This window comes from Peromyscus californicus, unplaced genomic scaffold, assembly GCF_007827085.1.
Source record: "Peromyscus californicus insignis strain IS unplaced genomic scaffold, ASM782708v3 Scaffold_10__1_contigs__length_136768540, whole genome shotgun sequence".
Classification (NCBI taxonomy): domain Eukaryota; kingdom Metazoa; phylum Chordata; class Mammalia; order Rodentia; family Cricetidae; genus Peromyscus; species Peromyscus californicus.
In genome coordinates, this window is record NW_026294391.1 from 58,518,796 (window position 1) to 58,525,328 (window position 6,533).

Genomic DNA, 6,533 nt, shown 5'->3' on the forward strand with positions numbered 1-6,533 from the left:
AACCCTGTCTCGGGAAAAAAAAAAAAAAGGTTGGGGATTTAGCTCAGTGGTAGAGCGCTTGCCTAGCAAACGCAAGGCCCTGGGTTCGGTCCTCAGCCCTGAAAAATAAAAAAATAAAATAAAATAAAATAAAATAAATATATTTAAGCACATAATTAAAAATAATAAATTAAAAAAATCAAGAAACCAACAAATAAGCAAAAAGAAAAATCCATTCCTTCAACTGCCATTTATTGAGTGCCTACTCTGTGTCAAGCTCTGTATTATGAACTCGGGATGGCGAGATGACTAAGACCTAGCTCGTGCTTGCAAAGAGCTCATATTATAATGGTAGAAGCAGGGCAAGAGGGAACCCGCTGGGAAGCTGGCAGAAAAGTGGTGGTGAAGCAGGTTGGATCTTGGATTGGACTTCAGCCTGGAGGTACACAAAGGTAGATCCCACTGCTCCCTGAACCCTAGCAGCACAGAGAAGGAACAGTCAGGGTTATTGCAGCCATTCAAGTAAGAAAGAGGCCCATGAGACCCAGATCTGTAAATTTGGGGTTAGAGAGGCAGGGCAGATTAAAAAGGTGTTGCAAAGCTGGGCAGTGGTGGCTCATGCCTTTAATCCCAGCACTCGGGAGGCAGAGGCAGGCGGATCTCTGAATTTGAGGCCAGCCTGGGCTACAGAGCGAGATCCAGGAAAGGCGCAAAGCTACACAGAGAAACCCTGTCTTGAAAAACAAACAAACAAACAAACAATAAATAAATAAATAAAATAAAAAGGCATTGCAGATGGAATAATGACAGGATCTGACTGGGAAGTGATGGATGGGGGGCGGGGAGCTCAGCGAGGGGCAAGGAATTAGGGTGATTGCCATGTTTCTGATTTCTTGTATTTACCTGAACCCGAAGGCAGCAGAGCAGCATGCTTGGGGTGAAGGGCAGGAGGTCTGTGTGAGGGGGGGACCTAGGGTGGAAGAACCCTTAGCTGAGAGGTATCTTATACACACAAGCCTGAACTTAGGTGTGTGATCTTGACCACAGGCTCAATTCAGAACTGGTACATCCATGATGTGTCCACAGGAGTGACTGGCAATAACCACCCATCAAAAGGGAGCGGTGGGTCTATGGATGTGGTTCCGCAGAGGACTCTTGGCTAGCATATGCAAGGCCCTGGGTTTTATCTTCACCACAAAACAAGCCAGAACCCAAACAAAGAGTACTGTGCTAAAGCTTCTGGAATTTCTTCGAGTAGCAGCTGTGCATTGCTAAGAATGGTTCCCAGAGGATCTTTGCAATTCTACCACACTGGTGCCAGCTCCGTAATTGCTTACTTTAAACTTTTGCTAATGTAATTTGTTTTAATTTGCACTAAAAGCCGTGCTAGTGATGTTCAGCGTTCCACCAGATACTTGTTTACACATTCCATTTTCTCCTGTGTGGATTGTCTCTGACCATTTACCTTTGGGAAACATGGGAGGGACTTGATCTATTTTCATGAATTCTTTATGAAATACAGAAGTAAATCTTCTGTCATAGCTTGAATATCTACTAGATTGAGGATTCTGTCCTTTCTAGGTTTTTGTTTTCAAACAGTCTTACTATGTAGTCCTGGCTGGCCTTGAACTCATAGAGCTCTGCCTGCCTCTGCCTCTTGAGTTCTGGGGTTAACCACTACTTGTCGTTCTATCTTAAAAACATATTTAAGCCGGGCGGTGGTGGCGCACGCCTTTAATCCCAGCACTCGGGAGGCAGAACCAGGCGGATCTCTGTGAGTTCGAGGCCAGCCTGGTCTCCAAAGCGAGTTCCAGGAAAGGCGCAAAGCTATACAGAGAAACCCTGTCTCGAAAAAAAAAAAAAAAACATATTTAAAATCTTTATCAATTTAGATTTGATAGAGTTATTTTTGTTGTGTTGTAAAGTATTTATAACAAAGTTAATCTTTTGTCTATTTTAAAAAATGATTTAATTATTCATTTGTTTTTATGTGTATGAATGTTTTGCTAAATAAATGTCTGTGCACCATATGTGTGCCTGGTGCTCAAGGAGGCGAGAAGAGGGTGTCAGATTCCCTGGAACTTGAGTTACAAACAGCTGTGAACTGCCATGTGGGTGCTGGGAATCAAACCAGGTCCTCTGGGAGAGCAGTGAGTTTTCTTTACCCAAGCAATCTCTCCATCTTTCCAGCCCCTCTTTTTAAAACACACGCACACACACGCACACACACACACACACACACCCACTGAATCTGGAGCTAGCTGTTTCCTTCGGGTAGACTAGCTAGCTGGCAAGCACTTCCCGGGGCCACCTCTCTGCTGGGGTTACCGATGTGTACCACCACACTCAGAGTTGACCGAGGTCCTCATGCTGGTGCGGTAAGCACTTTCCTACTGAGGCACCATCTCCCAGCCCCGCCCACTTGTCCATTCTTAATAGTAGCATTCAGTGGCATTAAATCCATTCACAGTTTTGTGCAATCATCACCACTGTCTATTTCCGGAATTCTTTCATCTTCATAAAGAGAAAATGTATCCATTAAGTTCCTGTTACCTCTGCCTACACTTCCTTCCTTTCTTTTTTGTATCTTTTATTCTTTGACTTTCCATGTGTGTATGACGTATCTTGACCACATTCCCCTCCATCTCCTCCCTCCCATTACCTTCCACACCCACCGCACCTCCCCTGCCACCTTCAAGTCCTTTCCATTGATTCTTTTGATTTAAGCCACTGATTGACTGAGTCCAGTTAGTACTGCCCCTGGGCTGTTGCTTGATCTCGTTGGCTTACTCTTGTGCAGGCACACATAAGTGCTGTGAGTTTCTGAGGACAACAGCCATGTCAGGCCAGCAGACATGCACTCACAGCACTTTCCCCATCCTCTGGCTTTTACATTCTTTCTTCCTCCTCTTCCATGTTGTTCCCTTAACCTTGGGTGGGGATTGACATAGATGTCCCATTTAGAGCCAAGCACTCAGCATTCACTTTTTCTAAGCACTTTGGCCAGTTATGAGTCCCTGAACTAACTGCTGCCCACTGCAGAAGAAGATGCTCCGGCCAAGGTCTGAAAGCAGCACTAATCTATGGGCATGAACATAAATGTTTGGAAGGCAGTTGGAGGACATATCTATTTAGCAAAACAACAGTAGTAGGTTCATCCTCTAGGGCTTATGGCCTCCTGAGTCACTGGCTTTTGTTTTGTTTTGTTTGTTTGAGACACAGTCTCACCTGTATTCCTGATTGGCCTGGAACTCACTCTGTAGACCAGGCTGGCCTCGAACTCACAAAGATCCACCTGCCTCTGCCTCCCAAGTGCTGGGATTAAAGGCGTATACTACCACACCCATTACCATTGGCTTTTGGCCAAGATTACAGTATCAGGCATGCATTCTTTCAAAGGCTTAAAGGCTAACACCCACATGTAAAAAAATATAGTATATTTGTCCTTTTGGGTCTGGGTTACCACACTCAGGCTGATTTTTTTTCTAGTTCCATACATTTACCTGAGAATTTCATTTTTTTTTTTTTTTGAGACAGAGTCTCTCTACATAGCCCTGGCTGTCCTGGAACTCACTATGTAGACCAGGCTGGTCTGGAACTCACAGAGATCCACCTGTCTCTGCCTCTTCAGTGCCACCACGGCCTGGCTGTTTGTTTTCTTGATGTCCAGTTTTTAAAGTTCTTTATATATTTAAGACATTAACCCTCTATCAAATATGTAATTGGTAAGGATCCTTTCCCTTTCTGCAGGGTGATGTTTTGTTTGAATGATGTTGTCCTTTGCCATGCAAAGGCTTTCCAGTTTCATGAGGTCCCATTTATTAATTGTTGATCTTAGTGCCTGTGCTAATGGTGTTCTGTTCAGGAAGTCTTCTCCTGTGCCAAAGCGTTCAAGAATATTCTCCGCTTTCTCTTCTACCAGGTTCAATGTATCTGGTTTTATGTTGAGATCTTTGATCAATTTGGAGTTGAGGTTTGTGCAGGACGATAAGTATGGATCTATTTGGATTCTTCTACATGCAGTTTGACATGCAGATATCCAGTTTGACCAGCACCATTTGTTGAAGTTGCTGTCTTTTTTTTTTTTTCAAGACAGGGTTTCTCTGTGTAGCTTTGCGCCTTTTCCTGGAACTCACTTGGTAGCCCAGGCTGGCCTCGAACTCACAGAGATCCGCCTGGCTCTGCCTCCCAAGTGCTGGGATTAAAGGCGTGCGCCACCACCGCCCTGCCGAAGTTGCTGTCTTTTTATCCAGTGTGTATTTTTTGCTTCCTTATAAAAAATCAGGTGTACATATATGTGTAGACTTACGTCTAGGTCTTCAATTTGATTCTGTTGATCAACCTGCCTGTTTTTATGCCAGTACCATGCTGTTTTTATTACTATAGCTCTGTAGAACAACTGGAAATCAGAGATTGTGATACCTCTAGAAATTCTTTTATTATTTAGGATTGTTTCAGCTATTCTCTCTCTCTCTCTCTCTCTCTCTCTCTCTCTCTCTCTCTCTCTCTCTCTCTCTCTTTTCCATATGAAGCTGAAAATTTTTCCTTTCAAGTTCTTTGAAGAATTATGTTAGAATTTTGATGGGGATTGCATCGAATCTGTAGATTACTTTTGGTAAGATGGCAATTTTTACTATATTAATCCTATCTATCCACCGGCATGGGAGATCTTTCCATCTTCTGATATCTTCTTCAGTTTCTTTCTTCAAAGACTTGAATTTTTTGTCATACAAGTCTTTCACTTACTTGAATAGGGTTACCCCAAGATATTTTATGCTGTTTGTAGCTATTGTGAAGGGTATTGTTTTCCTGATTCCTTTCTCAATCTGTTTGTCGTTGTATATAGGAGGGCTACTAATTTTTGTTTTTTGTTTTTTTTTTGGTTTTGGTTTTTCGAGACAGGGTTTCTCTGTGAAACAGTTCTGGCTGTCCTAGAACTCACTCTGTAACCTAGGCTGGCCTCGAACTCACAGAGATCCTCCTGCCTCTGCCTCCCGAGTGCTGGGACTAAAGGCTTGCACCACCATGCCCAGCTGGAGGGCTACTGATTTTTGTGTATTAACTTTGTATCTTGCTACTTTGTTGAAAGTGTTTATCAGCTGTAGAAGTTTGCTGTTGTGGTTCTTAGAATCTTTTATGTAGAAAACAATATCGTCTGCAAATACATACTTTAATTTCTTCCTTTCCTATTTGTATCCCTTTGATCTCCTTCAGTTGTCTTATTACTCTAGCTAAGACTTCAATTTCTACGTTGAATAGGTTCAAAGAGAGTAGACAACCCTGTCTTGTTTCAGATTTCAGTGGGAATGCTTTGACTATCGCTCTGTTTAGGTCTGTGGTTCTCAACCTGTGGGTTGTGACCCCTTTGGAGGCCGAATGACCCTTTTGCAGGGGTTGCCTAAGACTATCTGAAGATACAAATATTTACATTACAATTCATAGCAGTAACACAACTATAGTTATGAAGTAGCATTGGAAATAGTTTTCTGAGTGAGGTAACCCAGACTCAGAAGGACAAACATGGTATGTACTCACTCATAAGTGAATATTAGATATAAATCTAAGGACAATCAGACTGCAACCCACAGAACCAAGGAGGCTACATAGCAGGAGGGACCCTAGGATGACTGTGGCTTATAATAAGTTTTGGTTTTGCCCAATCACTGGGCAAGCTTTAGTGAAACATTTCACTATTAAGATAAGAATTTGTACCATATCAAGCTGATGAAAGAATATGCTGGCTGTACTTCCAGGAGGGGAGGCTAAAATCTTTTTAGACTATGGATTAGCCTATAGAAAAATGTCTGACATAAATCAAACAGTGAAGGGGAAGATGAATAGGAATCTCACTTACACAACTGAAGTAAAACCTAGCTCTCTGAACAGATGAAGATAGGTTTCTTCTGCATCCCAGAATCTAATCAATATTTATATGTATAATTCAGCTATTATTTGGCTTAAAAGGGCTTATTGGGAAATGCTATCATTTTTACTATTTTCTACAGAGAAAATATTTTCCATTTTCAATAACCCTGGACTTTTGAATTATAACCTGTTTTTAAGTTTAAAAAAACGTCTGTATGATATACTGGTTTTGTGTGTTTTCTGTCTACCTCCTATAATAAGAGAAGCATTTTTTAAAACTTGTTTTTCATTTTCATTCATTTATTTATTTTTCTATTATCAGCTTGATACAGTACAAATTCTTATCCTAATAGTGAAATGTTTGATTGAGGCTTGCCCAGTAACTGAGTAAATCCAAAACTTATTATAAGCCACAGTCACCCTAGGGTCCCCCCTGCTAGGTAGCCTCCCTGGATCTGTGGGTTGCAGTCTGATTGTCCTTTGCTTTATATCTAGAATCCACTTCTGAGTGAGTACATACCATGTTTGTCCTTCTGGGTTTGAGTTACCTCACTCAGGATGATTTTTTCTAGTTCCATCCATTTGCCTGCAAATTTCATGCTGTCATTGTTTTAAGAGAAGCCTTTTTTAAAGTTTATTTTGTTCAGTGATAGGATTCTCAAATATGTAGAACAGTGCTTTGTACAAGG